This window comes from Eptesicus fuscus, chromosome 22 (assembly GCF_027574615.1).
Source record: "Eptesicus fuscus isolate TK198812 chromosome 22, DD_ASM_mEF_20220401, whole genome shotgun sequence".
In the NCBI taxonomy this organism is placed as follows: Eukaryota; Metazoa; Chordata; class Mammalia; order Chiroptera; family Vespertilionidae; genus Eptesicus; species Eptesicus fuscus.
In genome coordinates this window covers 24632521-24659084 of record NC_072494.1, presented here as the reverse complement: position 1 = coordinate 24659084, position 26564 = coordinate 24632521, and the positions used below count along the sequence as shown (strand labels likewise).

The window sequence follows — 26564 nt, the reverse complement described above, 5'->3', positions numbered from 1 at the left end:
ATTTTTAGAAAGAGATCCTTTGCATTGCAAAAAGTTAGATTCAAAGGCATAAAAAATAGTTTATCTGGGGTCCAAGATCCTCTCCAATTCCTCCAGTCTATTCTAAAGGCTGTTTCAATTTTCCACTCTCTCCCACTAGGAGGCAGCATCATTCCCATTGTCCTCTGGAACAGGGATCCTCTGTCCAGTAGTACATAATATAAACAAATACATAATACACACATAAGTGTATATTCCACCTTAAATGTTGCCTGGTGTCTTAGCCAACTAGCCTCAAAACTCAAGACAGAGGGTTCTGGAACATACAATTCTCTGACCTCTAACTATCCCTGAAGGAGCTGCCTCATACACTAGTAAAAACTATTTTCTGCAAAGCATCTGAATGGTAGATTTATTCTGTAAGCAACAATTGGCAAGTTCAAAGATTACAGACTCCTGTGCTGGGTAAAGAAGGTTTAGATGGAGTTGGGCTGTCTTTTTCCGTTGAGTTTTATGAAACTCTGGATCCCTAAGGAGTTTCCACAGAAAATCAGTTCAGGGTGTGCTGGCCTCTTGTGGTGTAGCTGTTTATTTCATAGTGGTTGCAATATAGTGGCACTTGTCCTTATGCCTGCAGCTTGAAGCCTTTAAGAAATTAGAAATATTTCTTAAATATTTCTTTAGCAAGCAGCCAAAGTATACTCCAAGCATGTTTTTCTCAAGGCCTAGGTTTTCAGGATAAAAGTAAAACTCAAGGAAAGCTATTTATCTGATCATTGCTGCCCATGTGTCAATTATATGTTGTCTGGGTGTCTCAGACTGTCTTGGAACAGACTTGTCAATCAGTTCAACAGAGCCTCTCAAATCTTATTACATCAGAGTAGTTCAGGTTATTTCTGAGTCACAAGATGAGCCAGCCAAGGCCAAGGACATGGTCAGCCTCACTCAGACATACAGCTTCTGTCAAAATAAAGTTTTAGGTGGGCCTCTGGCATAAGTCTCTTTAATAAAGATTTGCTTTGACAGGTGGCTGGTGCAAAGTGCAAAGTTATAAGCTACTACATGTCTGTGGGAGGGAGACCATGCAAAGTGTTAGGAGGATTTCCAGCTTTTCTTCCTTTGAGCTTTGCTGAAGTCCTTCCAGAATTTACAAAGGCAAAGTCAGCACTGTTCCTTTAATAAGCATGTATCGAGCTGGAACTCTCGCCAGTGCTGAGGCCACAAGGGGAGTAAGACTTGGAGTGCATGTTGGGCCATCCCACCTATTGCAAACAGACTTGCACTTAAGCAAGGATAAGTCCTTTCCATGGAACACATCATGAGAATCAATAATAAAAAGAAAGGAAATATTACTCTTATAAAGGAAATAAACATTAAAACAAAACAAGGACATTGCCTTTCATTTTTGAAGCTATTATTATAGTGGAAGAGTCACACATTATATAATAAAAAAAGATTGATCATAATATAGATAATTGCAAACTATATCATACAGGTATTTCCTAAGTGATTGTGAAAATGCAGAAGAAGGCATTATTGGGAGGAGTTTAACTCTTTTCCCACAGAGAATTTGTAATACTAATGACAGAGAAAGCTTGGTAGAATCACCAACCAGGAAGACAGTGGTCTTGTTTCAGGCAAATCATATTCATGTACTCAACAAATACTTATTGAGCACCTACCATGTGTTGTTAGCTTCTTGGGATTCATCAATTAATACAATGGAAGGATATCCCTGTCCTTCTATTGTAGCAAATAAAACAGACAATGACCAATGAAGTACTTCTTAAATAACAGGTAGAAATCTAATTGTGGTTTTTTTGTTGTTGTTTTTGATGGGTCTCCTAAAAGCCATAGGACATAATATCTCTTGATCCTGAAGTCTAACTAAAACAATAATGTCAAACAGTATGTTAGAATAATCATTGCCCCAAATATATCCTGACCATGATTTTAAAGCAATGTGGGCCAGTGGTGTGCTAATAATAAAAAATAAAGTCCTCATTTGTAGCATTTGCCATTTCACTGAGACCATTTCAAATTACCAATGAGATGTCACTGAACACAAAGTTGGGAATAGATGTGTACAATGGCTCTTAAGAGCCAATGCAAGCTCCCTCGAGCACACCACTGATAGAGGGCTCAGAGAATAATGAAACATTCCAGATGGAAGGCACCTTGGCAGTCCAAGGAATGCTATGTCTTGTTCATGGTGTGCGCACAGGGAGCCTTTTCATTTCAAGGCTGGACTAGGAGGTAATATTTTGGTAAAGCTTTACCCAGATTTAGAGAACCAGGCACCATATGTAATATAAGTTTGGAAATACGAAAATATGAGGACATAATACAACAACCATAAAAATATAACCTTTGACTCTCAGAATCAAAGCAATATCCAGTAGGTTAAGCATCAGCATTTAAAAGAGATGCAGTGTTGCTGGCTTTCAAGGGGCTACCAGCCAAGAAATGTGGGCAGCCTCCAGAAGCTGGAAATGGCAAGGCAACAGATACGTTGATTTTTGCCCAGCGAGACTCGGGTCTATCCTGTAAGAGAATAAATTTACGTTGTTTAAGCCACAAGTTTGTGGTAATTTGTTACAGTAGCAATAGGAAAGGAATGCACAGGTGCTACTCTACGTTTCTCAGTCTCTCTAATCGACAGTAATAGTGCAGGTGGGACCACGAGACTAGCTCTGACTCATGGAATGTGGTGGATCTGATATGCACCCTATCCAGGCCTGGCTTCCGAACCTTTGTGCAAGGTCCCATGATCTCTCTCTCTGCTGGGTTAGACATTTCTGAAAGCAGAAGATGAGCAGAGGATCCCAAGGAGGCTCTAGTGGGTGGCAGAGCCAGTGCTTGCAAAAGGAGCCTGGATTCCTGAGTTACCATGTGGAGCTGAGTTGCCCGAAGGGGTTTCCCCAACCAAAATGCATAAAGATTAGTTCCCTGAGTTTCCAGAATTCATTTCTCCTATTCTAATTAATACTCAAAACCAGAGATTCTGGAACAATTTTTAAAAATATATTATATTTAAGTATTTTTTTAAAATTAAACTATTCTAGGAGATCAAAGTCAGAACTTTGTAGGGCTTCCTTAGCTTTGTTTTGTAATTTAGTGTTTTTAAAATGTCAAGTAATATTTGAGGAGCACTGTAATTAAATTTCTATGCTTAGGGATTGTGGAGGTATTAACCCTGTTCTGCTTTTCTGGCCACTGAGGCACTCACAGCTGCACAGTGAAGATAGCTCATTGGACTCTTACAGAGTCATCTGGCCCCTTTCTAAACATGCTCTCTATTCCCATCGATTTCTACTTTTGTTCAGGAATTCCCTTTCTTTAGACTGTTTACCTCTCCCCTTCCTTCAAGCTCAATTCAACTCTGTTTCTTCCAAGAAGCTTTTCTAGATTCCCCAAGGAATCTAGTCAATTTTCTTCCTCTATGATTCCATGGATTCTTTCATAATACTAATACATTTGTATCTGTCCCCTCCCACCAAGTGCACACAGATGCACACACTAAAATGCAGCTTCAAGGCAGGTACTATTCCTCACTGTCATCTTCACCATAACATCATGCTCTGAATGCAGGAAAAGTTCAATGCATTTGTAATTTTTAATAAAACTACCTTTGGCTGGTGGCAAAGTTTGTTGGTTGGTTGGTTGTTTGGTTGATTTATTGGTTTGTTTTACCGGACAGGGTAATGCGGTGCCTTTTAAATGATCACATAAGCCACCTGGCACTGTGCTGAATGCTGGGGCACTGTGTACCTAGTGTAACTATCATATGTCACCAAGCAGGACAGCTGCAAACCTCATATAGTGCGTACCTACTACGTGCCAGGCTTTCTGTAGATGCCTCACGTCAGCCTGAGCCTCTGGCCAAGCCTTCGTTTTCCAGAACTTCTTCCTTTTCAGGGAGATGCGCAGACTCCCAACATCTAGAGAGCTAATTGTTTACTTATTAATGTTTGTTTGCACACCAGGATTCTTTACTCTTAGGAACAGGCTGTTCACGTCTCTTTGGCTCAGATCTCTGTGTTCCCATACCCACTGTTTATGATGAATCTATCTTATGGAATTAAACTCAATTCAGTTTTGAAATTGTGCAAGTGATCTACTGCACCCATTTTCTTTCCATTAAAATGCAAGAGGGGTGTGTAGGAGCAATTTATTAAGGGGCCCTGGGGCTATTTCCAGCCCATTATTTTGCCATTTCCTTACAGCTCACTGCAAAGGGTGGGGGAGAGCAGGAAAAGGGAGACTTATTCTTTCCTGAGTGATTGTTTGGCCAATCCACAGGGACCCTACCATCCTATACCCATCAGGGAAGCAGCATTTATAGGGTCATCGCAGGGGCAGGGCCGGCTGTGTCAGGCTGTGGTGAATAGTCCAGCCCAGGAGTGGAATTTGGGCAACAACCAGGAAAGTGTAATAGGAGATGATAATTATTAGGACATTTGACTTTGAGAGTAGGATCCAAGGCTGTTCTATGTAATCCTGGGTACTGATACGATGACTTGGCTTGGTGACTGATCCATAATATTTAAATAGATGCTACATGACTGACTGACTGACTGAATGAATGCTGTATTCTTGCTTCCTCCTCCAAACATTCTTTGTAAAAGCATCTCATTCATGTCTCCTCTATAAATGGGGGACTTGGGAAGGCATGCATTGCTCTAGAATCATTATGCCTAAGCACAAAGGCCCCAGGGGCTTGATGTTGATTTAAAAAGCACAGGTTACCGGGGAGAGAGTAGAGTAATTTAGGGCTCTTCACAGTAAGGAGAATGGGTATAGTATTTGCAGGGACGAGCTCCAGTTTTAGGGAAGCCCTCTGAAGGGATGGTTTTCAGGAAACCCAGTCTTGGCTTAAAGTGCCTTAAAGAACTTGAAGGGTGTTGAAGAGCTCTTCTTCATCTTCATTAAGGGCAAGGTAAGAGGAAATGGAACCCAACGGCAGCTGGAGCCCTTCTTGCTAGACAGGAAGGAATGTTTTAAAATACCCTTCAGCAGTTGTATGCCAAGGATTCCAGCAAAGACAAAAACAGCCTTAAAACACCAAATGAGTTACTGATTTGTCTGCGGAGGCTTATTCGGTTAGAAAGGGCTGCACTTTCTTGTAGGGAGAATTCCTGATTGCAGCTTAATGGTAATAGTCGCCACACCAATAGGTTCGTTTTGGCTGCTCACCATCAAAATCAGCATGGACAAATGAGAGTGACCACTGGGCAAAATCTTGTCAACAGATTTACAGACGTTCATAAGGACCCGGAACCCTGACGTCTTGGCTCTCCTGCCTGCCTCACTGTACCCAGAGTGCTTACACCGTGTCCCTTCTCTTCTGCCTCAGTTCAACATTATCTCTCATTGCTGTCATGGTCAACAGGCTCAGGAATTCTCTCCAGCAAGAATGCTAATTTTTCTCCAACATGCAAATTTCCACAAATATTTAACAGGGGGAAAGCAGCCTTCCAAGAGGTTGTGTGCATGGGGCAGGAGGAAGGCAGCTGTCCTGAGACAAGCAAGTCAGCTCCCCATTCTAGAGCACCATTCATTCACTCATTCTATTTACTGAGCATCTACTCTGCACCAGGCGCTGTATTAGCTTATGTGGATGCTGTGGAGAATAAGATAGGTGACTCTTCTCTGAACAGTGCCATTTTGAAATACTCGGCCATATTCTCCATGAAAATAAATTCATGTCTCTTAGACCTTTGTCTGAGAGTGTAAGTTTGGAAAACAGAGTGACATTTATTCCTCTCTACTATCTCATTTAGAGGTACCCTCACATCCCCACCCTACACTACAGGCTTTATCTAGCCTATCAGTAGGTTAAAGAGCAGGGTCCTGTGCATCATTGCCTAGATTCCCTAAAATTCATTGACTTTTGGAAAGACAAGACCAAGGGCAGCCGTATCCCCTGGCGGCAAAAAAAATGCAGAAACATCGGTCAGAATGTCCTACTGCCTATAACCATGTTATTTTCGCAGGCTCAGGTTGCAGACACCATCCATCTGTTGTTGTTTTTTGTTTGTTTGTTTTTTTAAAGGGAAAATAAAAACATTTCAACACAAGCTGCCAAAAAGAATAGGTGTTTTTATGGCGTGAGGTAACTGTCACACATTATTTGTGCTTTTCTCCACCTGATCTCAGTGAATGTCAATTGCTGGGGCTAAATTGAAGGCGCCAGCAAGCACCCACTCCCCCAGCAAGGCTGCCTTCCTCCAGAGCTCTCTGACGTGCACAGGAAACAACAACCAAACAGAAACCTGGAAGAAGTTGCAACATTCTGTTTCCCACGCCCTTGACAACATAGTAAGAAAGATGGAGTCAGAAGCAGGATGGTAACTGGGTTCCCGAGGCTCTGAAAAGTCCAGGTGACACCACACGGTCCTCAAATATTGCCTGACTTTAATTTCCCTCTGAAAAAGTGTCCCGTAGTCTGTAAACTCTCTCCTTCCTGAAAATTTAGCAAGACTTCCGAGTTTCCTGTTCTTATCGTTTTCCTGATCTCCCAATTTTGATTTAATAATTCTCTGTGGTGGTATCCAAGGGTGGACTTTGCTGACACCCACACTTACCGTTTCTCCCGAAGGTCCTTACAGGACTTGGGCCTCTCCTGCCGAGCAAGCTGCCCTGGTGGCCCGTGGCGCCTGCACACCCATTTTGCAATTAGTTTCTGTGTTGCCTCAGCAGCCTCTTTCCCTCTGAGACTGAGACATGGACCTGCCCAAGGATTCGCTATCAGAGAATCTTGCCTGGGGTTAGCCCCTGGAGCAAGCAATTTAATGTTAGCGCAATGGCCAGAGCAGCAGACACATTGCAGTATTTTTCAAACTGCAGATCAAGACCCATTAGAAGGTCATGGCCCGTGTGGCTGAGTGTTGACCTATGAACCAGGAAGTCATGGTTGATTCTCCGTCAGGGCACATGTCCAGACTGTGGGCTTAATCCCAGTGTGGGGTGTGTAGGAGGCAGCAGATCAATGATTCTTTCTAATAATCATTGATGTTTCTATCTCTCTCTCCCTCTCCTTTCCTCTCTGAAATCAGTAAAAATGTATTTTTTAAGAAGACCCATTAGAGGGTCCTAAAACAAGGGCTAAAACCAGCATTTAAAAAATATCATCAAGTACCCTCAGTACACTGTAATATTTTACCAATTCCCAGTCAGGACATATGCTTGAGAAGGTAAAATATTATAGTGTCCTGAGTGTACTAAGGTGTTATTTCATGACACTATTGTTTCAGTTATATACATTTATCAACATAAATGTACACATTGTGATGTAAAATCAATGTCATTCTGTGAGGTTGCAATCCATATAATTTAAAAGCTATTGAAACATTAAAGTTTGATTTCACTGTCTTCAGAACTCTTGTCTTGGAAGCAACAAATATATTGTTTATTGAGGGAACTGGGGAGAAATGCTTTTAGTTACACACTGCCTAAACGCAGTGACTTCGAGAGCCTACACTTTTCTTAGGCAGTCTGCTGCCCTATGCTATTCAGAAGATGCTGCCTAGTTCAGCCACCTTCCCCCCTCCCTCCCTTCTGCTCCTTCCACTGCCTTAGGGGACCGCTCAAGAGGAACAGGCATCAGAACTGGTGAGGCAAATCGGAAGGTCAGAGCAGATTCCAGGCCTCCGATGACCTCCACTGAAAAATGTACTGTAACTTCCGCCTGCAAGGTTGGAACATGGCAACCATTGCGTAATAGGGCTGGAGCAGAGCTGCTCGTGCAAAGAGGGGAGCAGAAAGTCCATCTGCTACTTGGATGTCACTTTTCTTCGTGCTTCCCATGGTGTCTTATTGTGGCAAAATGTACACAACATAAAATTTACCATTTTAACCCTTTTCAACTGTACTGTTCGGTGGCACGAAGTGCATTTACCTTACTATGCAGCCATCACCATCTCTATCTCCAGAACTTTTTCATCATCTCAGAAACTCTGTATTCATTAAACAGTTTCCATTCACCCCTCCCTCCAGCCTCTGCTAACCACTGTTCTACTTTCTGTCTCTATGAATTTGACTATTCTAGGTACTTCATACAAGTAGAATTATAATATTTATTCTTTTTGAGAGTGGCTCATTTCACCTAGCATGTTTTCAAGGTTTACCCAAGTTGTAGCATATGTCAGAATTTTATTCCTTTTTAAGGATGAATACTATTACACACACACACACACACACACACACACACACACACACACTGAGTTGCCAGATTATTATGATCTCTGAACGCATAATAATCTGGCCACTTAGTATATGTGTGTGTGTGTGTGTGTATGTATGTATATATATATATATATATATATATATATATATATATATATATATATGTGTGTGTGTGTGTGTGTGTGTGTGTGTGTGTGTGTGTGTGTGTATTAGAGGCCCAGTGCATGAATTCATTCATGGATGGGGTCCAGCCAGCGGGAGGGGACATGGGTGATTGGTCAGCCTGCCAGTCGAACTCCTGGTTGAGGGGACAATTTGCATATTAGCCTTTTATTATATAGGATATACACTGAGTGGCCAGGTTATTATGCGTTCAGAGATCATATATATATATATTCCTGTAAAAAATATGTATGCTGCCTGGCCTTCGTGACTCAGGGGTTCAGCATTGACCTATGAACCAGGAGGTCATGGTTCAATTCCCAGTCAGGACATATGCTCAGGTTGCAGGCTTGATCCCCAGTGTGGGACGTGCAGGAAGCAACCGATAATGATTCTCTCTCAACATTGATGTTTCTATCTCTCTCTCCCTCTCCCTTCCTCTCTGAAATCAATAAAAAAAAATATTAAAAAATATATGCTTTTCCTCTGGCATTCACTTATATAATGTTCAATTGGGACCAGCATCAGAGGGAAGAATGCTATGAAGCTATTATTGTCCATAAAGACCCAAAGACAGTGGATCAAAGATCCCACAGCCCCTAGGAACCTATACAGGGTAACGTAAATAAAGTGTTTAGTTTTCCATCAGGTGGGTATTGAGCAGCAGATAGCCCATTCAGGGAAATCTCTATATGTTAACTTTTAATGCATGATGCCAGCACATTTTCCCCACAAGTTACTTCTCATCTTTGTTTCTAGAGAAGAGATTCAATCACTTCCCACTTTGTTCTTAAAGTCAATCAATCACTTTAAAAATTAAAATATACCTTTGGAGATTCCCTTAATTTTTTCTTCTTTTTTTTCTTTTTTTAATATATTGATTTTTTTTACAGAGAGGAAGGAAGAGGGATAGAGAGTTAGAAACATCGGTCAGCTGCCTCTTGCACACCTCCTACTGGGGATGTGCCTGCAACCAAGGTACCTGCCCTTGATCGGAATTGAACCTGGGACCTTTCAGTCCGCAGGCCGATGCTCTATCCACTGAGCCAAACCGGTTAGGGCAGATTCCCTTAATTTCTTTGCCTTAAATGGTGGGACAATCAAGGGCCAGAAAAAGCTCAAAGCAAAATATAGTCACCGCACACAAAAATAAAAACAACCTCGCTTAAAACTAATCAGTACCAAAGAGGAAAACAAGGCCAACACAAACATTTCCTCCCTTTCTGACACGAGAGAGATTTCTTATTTTTTGGTCATGCTCATTTCTGTTCATTTTCTGGTTCATTTCAGGAGACTTCCCCTGCGTTTTATTGCAGTTACTAGAATCAGAAATGACAGCCAGTGAACCAACTTTGACTTAAGCAAGCATCGCATGAACCTGCCATTCTTAGAGATCTGGAGTCTCTTTGGAAGAGGGAATGGGACACACATCTCACTAGGAAGAGAACTGAAACCTCATTCTTTAGAACAGTTTTAGTGTCCGTTAAGAGTTGCCAAGGGATCCTGGGCAGCTCCAAATGGCCTGAGGAGTACACACCCTATAGCCTGAATCCTGGCTTAGATGCATGGAAGTCTGTGTATCCCATGGTCTTGGCTACGTTTCAATCGAGGTGACCCCTGAGAACAGCGTTTCCTCAGTGTGTGCCCTGCATTCACCAAAACCTGCACAAACTGGGGTGCTTGTGAAAAGTGCAGGTTTTGTGAAGGCTTAATGACTCCGAGTCTTGGAGGTGGGGCCAGGACTCGCCTTTCTTTAACATTCCCAGGGCGCTTTTCCCTTCCCCTTAATCTGTCAGCCACTGAAAGGGCAGAGGGACTTCAGCCAGCTCAGGCTTGGGAACAATATCGGGCAGCAGAGCATCCCTTCAGCAGGCAGGAGTGATGGCTAGGGAAGGGCCAGGAAGAAGCGGTGACCAGTGGCCTTCAGCTATAAAAAAGAGTCTCAGCAAATGCCAGCCAGAACTGGAAGCAAAGTCAGGCTAAACGCCACCCCCCCAAAAAAAAATATAAAACCAAAACACACACACACACACACACACACACACACACACACACACACACACACCCCAAACCCAACAACATAGCCTGATTATAGGTCTGCCTAGAGATCCCTGGCTTGTAATTCTCAGATTTAATAGGGAAAACCAAATTTCTTCCTCCTACACTCAACACCTCTTTAGATATCCACCCCCCGGCCCCCCAGTACCTCTTATCCAACCTGTACTTTACCCAAAGTGATCATATGGAAAATTTAGTCAAGGAAGAGAAAGGATGTGGAGCAGCAAGGGGGAGGGAGGAGGGTGGGAGCGCTACGGGGTTGCCATGGAAACCCTGCCTGCTGTAGGGTCTGAATGGTTTTCTGTTTGCTGACATCCAGTTCTTTAGGGCAGACCCTGGCATCGGCAGGGGCCTGGACACCACATCCTGTTTCCAGCATCCGGCCCAGTGGCACCCACCCCAGGAGGCCTCCTGGTCGCAGGCAGGGTGTCCGGGTTTGAATGCTTCCTCCTGACCTCTTGTCCTGCTGCCACTACCCTCCCCAGCTGGGGAGTGACAGGCAGCAGAGGGTGTTCCCCAACTCTTTGAAGAGAGAGCCCTTGTTTTCTCTTGCATTTTATTCTTTCTTCCCTTGTCATCCAAACATGAACCTTTGGCCATTTGCCTGTCTCCGTGCTGGCCAGCTGGCCTCGCCATCCTCAGTTCTGAATTTCTTTTTAACTCATAGGGACTACAGAGTTTGTTTTCATCCAGTTTAATACTCTGGGCGAGCTCCTGGCTCTAGTTTGTTCTCTGAAATTTTGCTTGTAGCAGCTGATTAGGAAAACTGGGATGACCAACAACCAAATGATCCCAGGAGAAAGGTTTATTAGTCTCAGGTTAGTTAAGATCTGGCCTCTATGTGCCCAGCTCAGGCTGTGTATAGAGTTTATGTCTTCACACTGTAGGTGACCATCTCACATACCATTTCCTCCATCTGCCAGCTACTTTCACATCTCTAGGCCTTTCCACAGGCCTCTCCTTCTGCTTGGCAAGTCCTTGCTGCCCATTTTTACATTGGCTTACCAAACCCTTACCAGAGATATACAGAAAACTCAGTGTGGAGCTACAACTTAGTTCCAGAGGAGAGAGATACATTTCAGAAGAAAGCTCTTGTACAATTTGGTTCTCATGTTTCCTGGTATTTCACTATATCTGATTATATTTCAGTAATCTAGGCAAACAATGACCTGATAAAGTCTTAAATTAAACCTCTGAGTCCCAAGTCCTTTACAACTGAAATGATCCTATCATTACAGGATCTTAGGATGCTCATTCCCAAATCCTGAAACACCTGGATGGGGGTTGAGTTTCACACACCCTTTGGACCTCAGTTTTCTCATCTATAATGCCAAGGATGGATAAAATCATCTCTGAAATACCTTCCAGCTTTAACATTTTGTGATTTTAAAAAAAATCAAGATAACTGACATTGACCTTTGAGTGCTTTGAACAATTCCCAGTGTCTCTGGAGCTCATTGTGGATGCTCTAGGGCCGAAGAGAATCCTGGCTGGGAACCCCAGCTTTGAGCATCTCAAGATTGTGTTCCCTCTCAGAGCATACAGTCACTATCTTCCCACATCATCAAGTGAGATGTGGCTCAAAATTCTGTGGAAAAAGAGCAGAATGTAGGACCAAGCACACGAAGAGGAGAAGAGAGAATTTCAGGACATGATGTGGCTCTTTGGTCCAGCAAGGAGTGATGCTGAGGGGGCCAGAGGGGGCATGACTATTTTCAAGAGCACATGACTTGAGTGTGGCTGGGAGAGAGAGAATTAGGGGGTGAAGAAAATGTGGATTAAAGCTAAAATGAGTTGAGAAGAAGAAATGCTGAGATAAACAAAGGAAGAAGATGGGAAGAAGAACAGGCAGCCAGGAAAATGTAGCAGAAAGATCATGAGCCCAGCAGTTAGAAGACTATATATTTAGCTCAGGTTGACCACTAACTAGCTGTGTGAACCAGAGCAAATCTGTTGACATCTCTGAGCCTCAGTTTCTGAATCTGTAAAAATAGAACATTAACAGCACCCTCCCCATAACAACGGGTCTATTTCTCAGAGTAAAACAAGCTTATGGACAAGGAAGTGCTTGAAAATAGTATTTAAGATGAACAGAAGTAGAAATGAGTGTGTCAAAAGGCTCATGAGCAGTTATGGAATAATATAGCAAAAAAATGCTTCCACATTAAAGAAATACTACCTTGAATTTATAACTCATGAGGAAATGGATCAAAAAGGTCAGGAAAAGGTTTTTTTCCTCACCAAAGGCTTGGTCACATTTTTCCAATTGTTTAAAAGAAAAAAAGTAATAAATGTTATCTTTATGTTACCCAAAGGTGACTTACAGGAACTGCCATGGTTGGGCCAGGACAAGGAGTTGATGGATCAAAACATGCCTTTGATAGAGATAAATCCCAGGTAATTACAGTCCTGGAAAGGTTACCTAAACTCAAGGCTTTTGGCTGAAATATCAATCACCCACATATCCAGCTTGGGAAACAGAAAACCAAGGACCCAGCAAAACCCAAATCCAGAGAGAGGACAGCTTTGAAAGAGGTTGAATAAGCTCATCACCAGATAAGAACAGGACTTAGAGACAAAACACTGACAGAAGAAGAATAGGCAGCTGCTGTTGTGTGTCCTAATTTTAAGGCTCAAATCCAAAGCCTTCCACAGGTAAATGGGTCAGGCTTCTAAAGTTGAGCAAGTCTATCTTCAGAGCCCCTTCTTTCAGGAGGTGCCACCTCCAACCCTGACCTTGGTCTAATATCCTGCCACCTGGTGTATCCCACTTTGCTCCAAGCCCCCGTGCTGGGCCTGCCCGACTTTCCTTTCTGCTATGGCATCTCCATCAGTACTCCATGTTGTTGGCCTCCCCCGCTGAACCTCTACTGTCCAGCCCCCAATCTTTCTGGATTGAAGTTTGCTAAGTTGTCGAAGCCACATGTTAGCTAAGCCCTGGTTACATGCAAATGACCAAGGGCCGGAGGCAGCAGGCCCTCCAGGACCAGCTCTTATGCCTCCTTTCTGGGGTCTGTAAACTTTTTCTGAAATGAACCAGATAGCAAATATTTCGGCTTTACAAACCACATGGTCTCAGTCTCAACTACTCAACTCTGCTGTTGCACAAAAATAGCCACAGACAATATGTAAACAAAGGGCATGGCTATGTTCTAATAAAACTATTTTTGTGGATCTGAAATTCAAATCCTATCTAATAAAGAGGGAATATGCTAATTGACCATCACACCCTCACAAAGATGGTGGCACCCACAGCCAATAAGGAGGGCATATGCTAATTGACTGCCACGCCCTCAAAGATGGTGGTGCCAACAGCCACAAGATGGCGGCGCCCAGTCCCCTCAGCCCCACTGGGGCAGCAGGTGTGCGGCAAGGCCAGGCCCGCCCCTAGGCAGGCCACGCCGCTCTGCGTACCTGTCTCCGGAGTCCCCCAGTCCCCTCAGTCCCCCAGCTGCCCAGGGCAGGCCTGAGGCACAGGCAAGCCTCAAATGGCGGCTGCCCAGCTGCCCAGAGCCGCCTGAGGCTCAGGTAACCAGGGCCGGCCGAGGCTTGCACTGCTGGCAGTGGCAGCAGCAGAGGTGTGATGGGGGCCTCGTCTTCCCCTGATCGCCGGGTTGCCTCCCGCCCCTGAGAGCTCCTGGACTATGAGAGGGGGCAGGCCAGGCTGAGGGACCCCGACTCCAGTGCATGAATTTTCATGCACCGGGCCTATAGTTTCATATAATTTTCATGTATCATGAAATATTATTCTTTTCATTCTCCCCCCCCCCCCCCCGATAGTTTGAACATATAAAAATCATTCTCAGCTAGAGGGCTGTACAAAAACAGGCAGCAGAGCAGATTTGGCTCTTAGGCAGTTTGCAGACCCCAGCTGCACTGTCCAGATGGCTCTTGAGAACTAGATGTGGCTAGTCTGAATTGAGATGCACGGAAGAATAAAATATAATCAGATTTCCAAGACTTAGTAGAGAAAAAAGAGACTATAAAATCGTATTTTTATATTGATTACATTTTGTAATGATAGTATTTCAAATTTATTTTTAATTTTATCTATTTCCACTTCCTTCTTGAAATATGGCAACTAGAATATCCACTCTTCTGTATGCAGCTCGCAATATATCTTTGCAGGAAAATGATGCTTTGGAGGCAATGCCTGGGCCTTTGCTGAGTTAATTCCTGGGTTAATAGAGCACTGGTAGGGATAAGGAGGCTCAGATCTCTTGTCTCATGAAGGATAATCTGAGAGGTGAAGTGCTTTCCCATTGATTTATATACAGGATATCCCCCCAAAATGTATACACACTTTAACAGATGATAGTTCAATTTTGAAAATGAAATGTATTTTAATAAACTCTGCCTTTATAATTACTCAAAGTGTGTGTATACCTTTTTGGAGACACCCCATATTTTTTATGTATTGACCAATATGCAAGTACGTAAAATAGTATAAGCCCTTATGAAATAGATACATACTCTGCCCTCAAGTAACTATAATCTAGGAGAAATAGGAAATGTTTAGTATAGCTAAAATCTAATAGAGGAAGTAAAACGTACCATATGAAGTATCCAAAGGCATCCATAGTCCTGTGGTCATTTCACGTAAGAGTGAAATCACTTCCATTTGGGGGGGCATCAAAAAAGGCTTCAAGGAGGGGGTAATGGTCCCATCTTTGCACTAGTCAGAAAGTGTAGGGCCCTAGCCAGTTTGGCTCAGTGGATAGAGCATTGGCCTGCAGACTGAAGGGTCCCAGGTTCCATTGCGTTCAAGGGCACATGCCTGGATTGCAGGCTCAATCCCCAGTAGGGGGCGTGCAGGAGGCAGCTGATCAATGATTCTCTCTCATCATTGATATTCCTATCTCTCTTTCCCTTTCCCTTCCTCTCTGAAATGAATTAAAAAAAAAAAAAAAAAGGACATCCCTTAAACAAAAGAAGAAGAAGAAAGTGTAAGTTTTGGCTATGAGAAGATAAGGAACAGATGGAGAACAGGGAAGGGATTTCAGTTTGAAGGGAAACTGAAGGCATAGGCAGGAATCATTTTAAAGTTATTGGTTTGCCTAGAATATGGGGTCAGGAAGGGAGATGTGAGACAACAACTGAAAACATGACTTTTTGGCGGAAGATGAGGCCTTAGAGTTTCTATGAGGGGGAATTAGAATTTACAAATTTTGGAAATTTAGAATTAAGGATTTCTCTTTAAAGATAGAAGATAGTAGCATTAGCTCAAAATAAGAGGCAACACAGAGCACATACTACTCTGATTAAAATAAAAATCATATGTGCAAGGAGAAGATTTAGATTCAAGAAGAATTTAATTAACTTATAGATAACAAGATGGTCATGGTTGTTGAGAGAACAAAACAGTGTTTGGAGAGCCCATCTCCAGTCTTATGTGGCTTGTGCCTTGCAGAGAGCATGATTCATCCCTAAAAGCCTTGACCTTAACTGGTTAAAAGCTTGGGTTTGGGCTTCAGACATCTGGATTCAAGTCCTTTTCAGTAGCATGTGAGCTTGGGCAAATTATTTGTGTCTCTAAGTTTCAGATTCATTTGTAAAATGGTGACAATGATGTCCATCCCTCAGTATTGCTATGTGAACAGTGAATTAAATAAGAAAATGCTTGAGACATGCTTAACACAGTGCCAGCACTGCATAGTAGATGTTGGCTGTTATGGCTATTGCCTGAGTTGAATGGACCACGGGCCCAATTTGGGGTGACATTTCTATGATATGAATTCAGGATTTGAAAGGAATCGGGGATTTTGTCAGAGCTTGCCTTCATAAGGGGCTATCAGGTGTGTGTTTTGTGTGTAACATGCTCAGCAACATACCCAAGGGCTGTTACTACTTGTATGTGTAATGTTGAGTGACCTGGATAACACATTAATTGGATTTTTGGTACCTAAAGTCTTCAACGGTCAAGCTCAAAAATCCACACAAGACTAATCCTGTCTTGTGCCCACGGCTGGGCTGAGACTCTGAGGGTGTTGAAAACAAGAGCTTAATACGTCAGCTATAAGAATGTCTGGGCCAGACTAACACACATGGCCTGCGCAAATGTGATATTGAGCAGAGATTAAAATAACAGGGCTCTATGGCTGGCCTGGGCGGAAAGAGAATGTTGAAATTGCTTGTCAAGGTGAGGGTCACCAAAGTGCACAGCTCTCGGGAGTCAAGGAAAATGAACATGGGTCAGTGAGAGATGGTCAGAACTGGAGGCCACCATGATCCTGTCTGGAAATGCTGGAGTCAAAGCTGAGTTCCAAAACCAAAAATGTACTCAGAGCTGGGCTGCGAGGAGCAGTCCTGAGAATCTCTAAAGAAAGATAGTGGACAAAGAGTGAAGAAGTACACTATAGTGACTCTGTAGAGCTGGGCCCAGCTCTTCCTGCCCCTTCTAAGCGCTCTTTGTCACGAGGCCTATGACGTGTGGGGAAATCGGTTATAATGAGACTCTGCCTGGCAACATGAAGTTGGGGCCCCTCAGGACTTCCCTGGGACTACTGTGAGTTCACTTCTCAGAGCACTGTTCACTCTCCCAGGGTGAGCTTCCCCATGAGGACTTCTGTCCCCAGCCCTTGGGGAACTCCCCCCAAAGAGACCTCCTTCCCTCCCCAGGTGCTCCCATCAAAAACAGCTCCCTTCTTCCCCATCTTCCTGGCTCTCCTCAAAGCCATCCTCCCCAAGGTTCCCCTGAATTTGTGTCTCTTGACAGTTTGGAAAAGAAACACCAGCACTCAGGCAGAGTCAAGACTTGAAAGACCTTAGATGGAGTCAGAAAAAGTATGACCTTGGTAGTGACAATAATAATCACAATGTTTACCCTTCCTGGGCTCCATAAGCCAGCATGAATCTAAAGGGCAGACATCCCACCCTGGTCCCCCGCTCTGAAGCCCAATCTCATGAGAATGAGTAAGGCACAGTTATAACCTCAAATGACATTTTGGTCCCATTGAGGCAGAGAAGCATGGAGATGTAGAGCAGGCCCTGGGCACTGATGGACAGACCTGAATTCCAGTCTTGAACTCATTATAAATAGTATAATCTTAAGTCACTTAACCTTGATGAGCCTGTTTTTTCAGCTGCAAAGTGGAGACAAAGTATATAAGTTATTTGGTTATTATGAGAATTAAAAAAAAAAATTAATCCTGGCCCTGGCTGGTGTGGCTCAGTTGGCTGGAGTATTGTCCCATGCACTTAAGGGTCATGGGTTTGATTCCTGGTTGGGGTATGTGCAGGAGGCAACCGATCAATGTCTCTCTCTCACATTGGTCTCTCTCTGTCTCTCTCTCTCTCTCTCTCTCTCTCTCTCCATCTCTATTCTTCTTTTTCTAAAATCAATGAAAACTTATCCCCCAGTGAGGATTAAAAAAATATTAATCCTGTTTGACACAATTAATCCCCAGTAAGTGGTAGCTGATGTCAGAAGTCACCAAGGACCCAATAATGTGTCTTCCAAGCTGCCCAAACCATGCAACTAATTTCCAATATCAGCAAATATTTTAATTATATGAACCATATGGTTCTAAACTTATGTGAACAACTAACTAAAACTTATTTTGAATATTATATAGAGATCCTTTGGAAATGAAATGAAATATTTTTGCAAGTGTTTGTCTAGACTGGGATGCAGAGGGGAGTAGATGAGAAACCCATTTCCATCACTTTCCAAACATTACCAGGTAACTCAACATATTCCAAGTCTAGATTTCAGAGATTGCTTCAGAGACCTTATGAAAAGAGAATTTTGTTGAGCAAAAGTCACTTTCATCATTTTAGTTAGGAACTGACTCTTTGTAACCAATCTTACGAGGCAAAATAGTTCAATCTTTCAATCTTGCTTTTCAATCTTTCTGACTCTATACTCTAGTGTGTAGGAATTTAAAATCCACGAGTACAATTAATGCTACTGCCATGACTGCTGATTATTATTACAGCTAACATTCGTTGAGAGCTTACTAAGTGCCGGCCTAGAGATGTCATAAGTATTTTGCATGTATTAACTCATGCCATTGTCAGAACACTGATGGGTGCTAATATTAGCGCTATTTGATGAACAGGGAACTAAGGCGCACAGATGTGGAGGTACACAGCTCGGTCTCCCAGCTGCTGAGTGGGGAGCTGGGACTCACATGCAGGCAGTCTGGCTCCTGTGCCTGGTAACAGCCTCCAACAGATATGTGCCTCATTGTCCCTGCAAATTTAGTCACAGTCCCCAACTCTTGATAACAACTTACGATTTTTTGGCTAATGATGGCTCAGTTTATGATTTTTCAACTTTATCATGGTACAAAAGTGATATGCATAATAAAGTACATGGGATATTTAATGCTTTATTACAAAACAGGCTTTGTGCTAGATAATCTTGCCCTACTGCAGGCTAATGTGTCATGAGCTCATTGAAGGTCGGCTAAGCTAAGCTGTGATATTCCGTAGGTTAGGTGAATTAAATGCATTTTTGATTTGGGATATTTTCAACTTATGATGGGTTTATTGGGACATAACAGCATCATAAGTAAAGGAGCAGCCGACATTGAGCCAAATACCCCTATTTTACTGGAAGATTATAAACTCCTTTTTCTCATTGAGAAGCTTATATTCATAAATTAATTAGATTTGTTGCTACATGCAAAGTACTAAAAATATTGTTTCCATAGTTTCATGTCATAATTTCTCTATTTTTATGCTTTTTATTTACAAAAGTGATATTTATTTTACACTGACAGTGAAACTATAAACTTTTCTTTTGGAGCGAACTGGTTTAAGTTAAGGGATTCAATAGCATGACTAGGGGGTCTGGACATGGTCAAAACGAGGCTGTGGACCAAGGCTTGTCCAGCAGCTCACAAGCCAAACAGCCATCTCTGGTCATTGAGCCACTGTTTACCTAAACACGTCTAAGCAGCAGATGACATGAGGCTGAGGCTGGGGTACGCCAAGCAAGCTCACCCCACCTGATCCCATGATCCTCGCGGAGGCCAGTCTCATGTCTGACATTCCTCGTCACCTTGCTACCAATTCCTGTGGAAATGTGATGCGGCCAGAAGAGGCTCCGGTCCCCTTGTCGGGATAAACACGCGCATGCTTTCCTTGTTAACTGTTCGTGTTTTTGTAGAAAATATTTATTTTGATACTGCTCTAGGAGGGTGGGCATTTTTCAGGTGTTGCTCCACAGCTGATTTCTTATCTAATGCTGCCAAGAACAAGAAAGGAGAGAATAAAGTTGAAGCAGATGCCAGGATCAATAAACATTGGCTTGAATTATTCTTTGAAACATTTCAACCCTGCCCTTATCATGGACATTACCACTTGTGTAATTTTCTTTTTAAATTGCATTTTGTAAGAGAGTTAGAAAAGGGAGCAACAGTGGCCTGGGAAACAGGGTGTTGACTGCCTAGAGGAACCAGGAGGTCACACAGGGCTGGCTGGATTAAGAAATGACAGCTCAGCACGGAGAAAGAGGGGGAGGGGGCAGAAGATCCGCAGCAAGGAAGCAAGAACAAAACGTTTTAAAAGAGATCTGGCCAGAACTAGTCCGCACAAATCACAAATTCCACCCAGCCTTCTTCCTCCACGCTTCTGGATGCAGCCACAGTCTTGTCTCCCCTGCCTGCAGCCCCTCCTCCGAGCCAGCTGTGCACCCCGCTGAAGGCAGACCACATGCGAGGGAGGGTGAGGAGTGGAAAGGGAAAGACGGCTCAGCTGGCCGGCCCTGGCCCTTGAAGAAAACAGAGGCTGGGAGGAAAACATACTGTTCCCTGCAATCTGATCACCTCCGTGCAAGCCTCTGGGTTACACACCCTGGGACGCCTAGGCCCAGAGGCGGGCGGATTAGGCCAGGCAGGAAAACCCAGCGCGCCTGGTGACTGTTCCCGGGCAGACTAGAAACACAGGGCTGGAGAAGGGGGGTCCGAGGGGTGAGAGTGTACATGGCATGCGGCTGGAGGCAGGGTGTGGGGCTGGGGCAACTGGGCCAGGGAGGGGGCAGAGGAAGGACTGAGGATAATGCTCTGTTTGTAAGCTGAGAGCCCAGCTCCTGGGGTGGCCCCTGGCAGCAGCCTAGGCCTCACAGTGAGAAGTCTGCAGCAACAAAGGCTCTGGGACAAAAGGGTCTCTGGCCAGAGAGGCTGCGGGCTTTACGGGGCCAAAAGCACTTCAGCTCTGAGGGGCACAGATCCACCAGGTATGTGTGAGGCAGGAGGCAGACTGACACACGGGCTTCTTGAGGAAAGAGAACCACGATTCTTGGGCATTTCCTGAGGCAGGTGGGCACTTTGCTAGGCTCTTCTTCCATATTTAGAGTTTGGGATCACAGTGTGGAATTCTCACGGAAGTGGAAAATGGGAAGCAATTCCCCCAGGTTACTGACACGGAGAGTTGCCTAATATCCCATCAGTGCCTTTTGAAATGTTAGCTAGGGCCCAGCTGGGAATTTTGTCACTAGAAAACCAGTATAGTATGTGACCCTTTAGTTTCCAGCCAGGGCAAGGCCATTGGGAGGTGTGAGGACCAAAGTATGTCTTCATGCTTACACCTCTGAGCTGTCACCCAGGGACCCTCAGCCCCTCAAATTCACTTTTTCCCCCAGAGCCCCTCCCACTGAGCCACCGCGAAAATGCTCCCGCAGCCTCTACTCTAGCGCCACCTGGTGGCTGTGACTGCTATTCTCTGCTGCCCAGGCTGGGACTCTCTCCTTTAATTAGCAGCCACGTTAATGCCACCTAACCCTGCTTTGTGAGGCCGCCTGGCCTTTTGCTCTGCCGTGTATCTCCACGTTATTGTCACTCTTTCCATAGCCTTTGTCAGTTCTCTGCTGCTTCATCCTCACTAAGTCGCCTCCGGTGTTCTTGTGCCCGTGGACCAACTTTTTCTTTTGAATATTTTTCAGTTTCTAAAGGTTCCTCCTTTCCCTCTCCCCAAAGGTTTGGGACATGTTTCTGGTAGTTTGGTTTTACTCTGCTTGAGTGGCACAATGTTGTATCCCATCCTCACGTGTCCCCTCCATCAGTGTTCATGTCCAGGCTCTGAGACCGAGGACAGCAACTCTGCCCAGCCACAGGGTGAGTTCCGGGCCCACCTGGGCACCCTCCCTGAGAATGCAGGTGAGAGTCTTTGCCTGTGTTGTTGTTGTGTTTGTTTTTTTTAATCTTTACTGTTAAAAGTATTACGTATGTCTTTTTTTCCCCCATTGATCCTTTCTAGCCTGCCTCCTCCCCGCCTCCCCCGCCCCCCCAGCCACCCCAGGCCTTCATCACCTTATTGTCTGTGTCCATGGGATATAATACACTGAGTGGCCAGATTATTATGATCTCTGAGCGCATAATAATATGGCCACTCAGTGTACTTCTCTTGAGTACCTCATTTATTTGATATCAAAGATACTATAAATCGTGCACCTGATCAGTTTTCCCCTTTGCACTGGCTGATAGAAAGCTCAGGGCAGATAGGTGGTTGATCTCCAGCAAAAGCCTAGAATGCTTTTGGTATCCATTTGAGATACAAATACACTGAGTGGCCAGATTATTATGCGTTCAGAGATCATAATAATCTGGCCACTCAAAATATATATATACAGGTTCTTTCGTTAATCTCTTCCCACCCCCACAACCCTGCCTTCCCTCTGAGATTCAACAGTCTGTTCCATGCTTCTATGTCTCTGGATCTATTTTGTTCATCATTTTATTTTGTTCATTAGATTCCACATATGAGAGAGATCATGTGATACTTGTCTTTCTCTGACTGGCTTATTTAAAATGCCTTTGCCTGAGGGTGGAAGGGTAAGAGATCAACCAAAGAACTTGTATGTATATAAGCACAACCAGTGGACACAGACAATAGGGGGTGAAGGATGGTATGGGGGCGGGGGCAGGCTGGGAGGGGACAATTGGTGGGGGGAGGGATCATATGTAATACTTTCAACAATAAAGAATTAAAAAGATAAATAAATAAAAATAAAAGTCTATAGAAAAACAAAACAAAAAACCCCAAAAATAATGCCTTTGCCTGGTTTTGATGTCTAATTGTTGGGATTCCGATCCATGGAGCCTAGCCAAGCATAGTGGGAAAATCAGTCTTAGGGGCTATGGATGTGGTGGCCAAGCTTGAGTGAGAAGCGAGTTTGTCCACAGCGGCAGCCACAGATGCACTCTGAAGGGCAAAATGCTCATTGCAAAACAGGAGGACAGCCAAGGTCGGAACCAGAGAGGCACGGTCAGGACGAGGACGCAGAGTACGAACCAAAGAAAGGAGAGGAAGCACAGGCTCAGGTCCGAGGAGGCCAGGTGAGATCCAGGCGGAGGTTATAAAGAAGCACGAGGCACGATGTTAGGGCCCTTATCGGACCTGCTGCATGGCGTGGGTTCAGGCAGGCAAGTTAAAAGCTTGCAGAGCTGTGCTGACTCACAGGGCCAAACACACTCTCCAGAGGTCTGGTTACTGTTTTCTCCAGGAGGCCTAACGAGGCCTCATGTAAACAGAACCCCCAATAAGCCACCTTATCATACATAATGCCCACAGTGGATAGAAAGCACAGGGATCTCTGGGGCCCTTGTCATACTGATGTGGTAGGTTGATCAACAGTGCTTTCGTTTATATAGGGCCTCATTGAAATGTTAACTTGTTTTTAGTCATGTATTCATTTTCATTCAGCCAGTGTTTTCTAGCATCTACTAATATGCTGGGTACAACTACTAATATGTTGGCTAATGGACCAGCAGGATAAATAAAGTAGGGTCTTGACTATAGTAACTTACAGTTTTGGAGAGAGAAACATGCACATAGTACAACTGTTGCATCATTCTCTCCCCCAAATTTCACAGGAACCCTGTGAAGTACCCAGGGTAGGATTTTCTATGAGCACTTAGCGAAAGTGGCTGCCTTCCTGAGACCTAGTTTTCTCTTCTGTGGGAGGTTGTTTGGGAACATTAAAGCCAATGACATTGGTAAAGTGCTTAACATCGTATGTTAGTTCTATGATGATCATGATAAATTTGAAAGTCAGAAGGGTGCTGCCATTTGCCCAGGATTATCTAGCTAATAATGGGGAAAGTCTGGACTCAAAGTCTGGACCTTCTGCTTCAAAATGCAGTGTTCTTCCCTTTACCCTTTACTGCCTCATAGTTAGGTGCTATCATAGAGACAGACACAGCAGCTGGGTAGGTAGTTAAATGTTTTAAATCACTTTTCTACTGTGAAGTTAATATTTAAAAGCGCACCATGATTGGGGAGGTAGAAAGGCAAATGACTGTTGGCTCCCTAAATACCAGCCATAGCTATGATTCTTCCTATGTATCAGAATTGCACCTGAATCAGAGATCACATAAAACATTTGTATATGTGAAAGGCGGCTGTGAATTCAGTATACAAGATTCTCCTCTGTTCAGGCTAATTGAGGTAGGTGTCCATTTGGATGAGAAATACACCAAATCAATGGGGCACAACCCCCAGAGATTCTTAGTCAGTCCCTCCTGAGGTACAGGAATCTGTGATTTTAAGACTCTGATGATAAGACTGGACAGATACCTCTCAAGGACTTCTGCTGTTCCATAGCCTTGCCTCTCCAGGGAAGGAAGGGTCAGTTTAACTCAAACCAGGCTGGGGATGAAAGGCGGCTGAACCATTGAGAACAGAAGTCAGCAAGAAACTGTGAACTCAGAGAAGCAAGTCGAACTCTGGCTGTGGGAAGAACACTGCCAGCCTGAGCCCTCCTTGATAGAGCCGGCCTTGGCCAGCTCACAGCTGCTGGGGAAAGACCAGTTTTTGTGATAAAATAAGCAAAGAGTGGGTGTATAATTGTCTTCTAAGTTCTCAGCAAGGTCTGATGGAGCTGATCTAGGTAACTCTTACGAGCAGTTTACAAAGATCACTGTCTCAGGCAACATGAAAGAACACATTGAGAAATAAGAGGTCTTCACAGTCTCATTGGTGAATCTCCAAAATATTGCTTCAGGGTCCTTTATTCACTTGCACTGTCCTTTCCCACAATTCTTTTGTGTGAAGGTGAGGCAGCACAAGGTTAGCAGCACACAGGTGCCCTGAGCTCAGGCAAGTAAACGAACAGCTGGGTCCAGGCCAGACGCATGGGGACCTCGCCCAGCCCAAGGTCCCAGGCTTCCAGTAAACAGCATCTCCAGGTAGAGTCTCCACCTCCTGACCTCACCTATAAGCCCTCTCCTCTCTGTGCTGTTGTTCTTAGACCTCTATCTTGAATTCTCCTTGCCTAGGTCCTCTGTTTTCATGACTACTCCCTCGAATATTCTCCCTGGGTTTAATTCTGTTTCTCCTTGAGCTCCTTCCCTCCCCTCCCCTCCATGCGCTGCATTCCTCTGTGGAATTCCTGGAACCCCAGTACCACTGGCTTCTAGGACACAGCACCCTGGCTTGTGTCTAGTTCCTAGGGATCTAGCATGTCTAGAGCAGAGAGCAAGGGCCGAGTTCCACAGCCTGAGCAGGAACTGGGTTTTTCCACCCAAGGCAGCACAGAAACTAAGAGCCAAGAGGGAGAAGAACAAAGTGAAAGTTATATAGAAACAGGCAAGGAAGGCGCTGAGCCCTGGGTATTTAGTTAGCCGTGGGCCAGCAGCCCGGTGTGCATTAAATAGCTTTAAAGGACTAGGTCAAAAGTTCTCAGCCCTTCTTGCCCCTTAGAATCACCAGGAGAGCTTTGAAAGGAAAACACCAATGCCCAGCCCCCATCACAGAGGAATTAAGCCAGAATCTCTGGGAATGGTCCTGAGGGGTGGGTGTGTGTGTGTGTGTGTGTGTGTGTGTGTGTGTGTGTGTGTTTTAAACCTTCCCAGAAGGTTTGATGTATAGCCAGGGTTGAAAACCATGGAGATGATAACAGAATCAGTTCCCTTCGCCTGGTCTTCAGTGTCACTTGTCTCTCTCCTTCCAGGTGTGGCTAGGTCCTCCCAGAAGCTGCTTGACGGGGTGGAGAGAGAGCCAAGGCTTTGGAGTCGTACGTGTACGAGAATTCGGGTCTTGGCCACATCACTTACTAGTTGTGATCTTGGGCAGATCTCAATGTTTCTGAGGCATTTGGAGAATTAAATGAGCCCAACGCTGGCAGGTTTATGTCATATGTCAATTCCCTTCCCTGTCACCACACATGGATCTTCCTGGTGCTGAGAAAATCCTAGAGGAGATGAGAGGTGCATCAGAGCCACTGCACCACATTCTGTGGGAACTGAGTTCCCATGTTGTCCCAAAGTCTTTCTCACTGTCAACCCTTCCTAGAATCTGGTGTCAGGATCTGAATGCCCAGGTTATCCCTAAGTGGTTTAAATTTCTCCTTGTCTTGCCCTACTCCTCCTGCCACACATGGACCTAGTCCTTATTGTGGGGATTTTGACCTGAGCTAACTGTTGTTGGGTTCTCCCTAGTCGTTTCCTCCTTTAGGGAGAACAGCTGTGAGTGACTAGCCTGGAACCTCACTTAACTCTTGTTATCATTCTTCACGGGACCGGGCCCAGGCCCTCACTCCTCAGCCCCAGTTGGGTTTCTGGACTATGTTGGCACATCTTCTAGTATGGATTTCTGCCTGCCTGGTACCCACAGGCGCCTGGACTTTGACCTGCTCCACCACTGAGCCAGAAATGGCCATGCACCCAGCTGCCCGTCTAGGACTAGCCTCAAAACTGGATGGGACATTCCTGTTTCTCCCTCTATTCACAAGGGATAAAGCCCCTGCTTGGTCCAGCTAGACCTCTCCCCTCCTCCCAGCCCTGGACTTATCTATCATTCTTCACTCTGAATCACCACAAGCCACCACACCATCTGTGCATTGTAAATACTTGGTGACAATTTTGTGGCTGTTGAGGAGTTTGGAGAGAAAGGGAAAAAAACAACAACAGGTGGAGCTGTCTGCCTGGAAGGACTCTATAAAATAAACACGGATACTTGACTTCTGCTTTGTATGGGATGACAAGGCACCTATAATGTTTTATAGGATATATCTAGGAATACATTAATCTTTTCCAAAATCCAAATCAACTCAAAGTCTTCAACAATACGTCCAGTTTCTGCAGTCATTCAAATAACCCAGATATGTGGAGCATGTAATATAAAGCCATACTCTCTTTCTGGAATCACCTCTGCAATTTTCTCACCAAAGGTATTCTTTATAGGCAGCAAACTCATATGGACAGCTTACAGATAGTCTGAATTCTTCCCTTTGT

General features: G+C 44.3%; 2 long non-coding RNA genes across 2 annotated transcripts in view; both read left to right on the top strand.

Annotated features, from left to right (window-relative positions):
* LOC114233097 (uncharacterized) overlaps positions 1-26564 on the top strand; it is a 167108-nt gene that overhangs the window by 97385 nt on the left and 43159 nt on the right. The gene's annotated exons all lie outside the window — the stretch shown is intronic.
* On the top strand, positions 21260-25436 carry LOC129147921 (uncharacterized). Its single transcript, XR_008555141.1, has 4 exons — positions 21260-21446; positions 22564-22667; positions 24385-24518; positions 25283-25436. It is a non-coding gene; the product is annotated as an uncharacterized LOC129147921 (long non-coding RNA).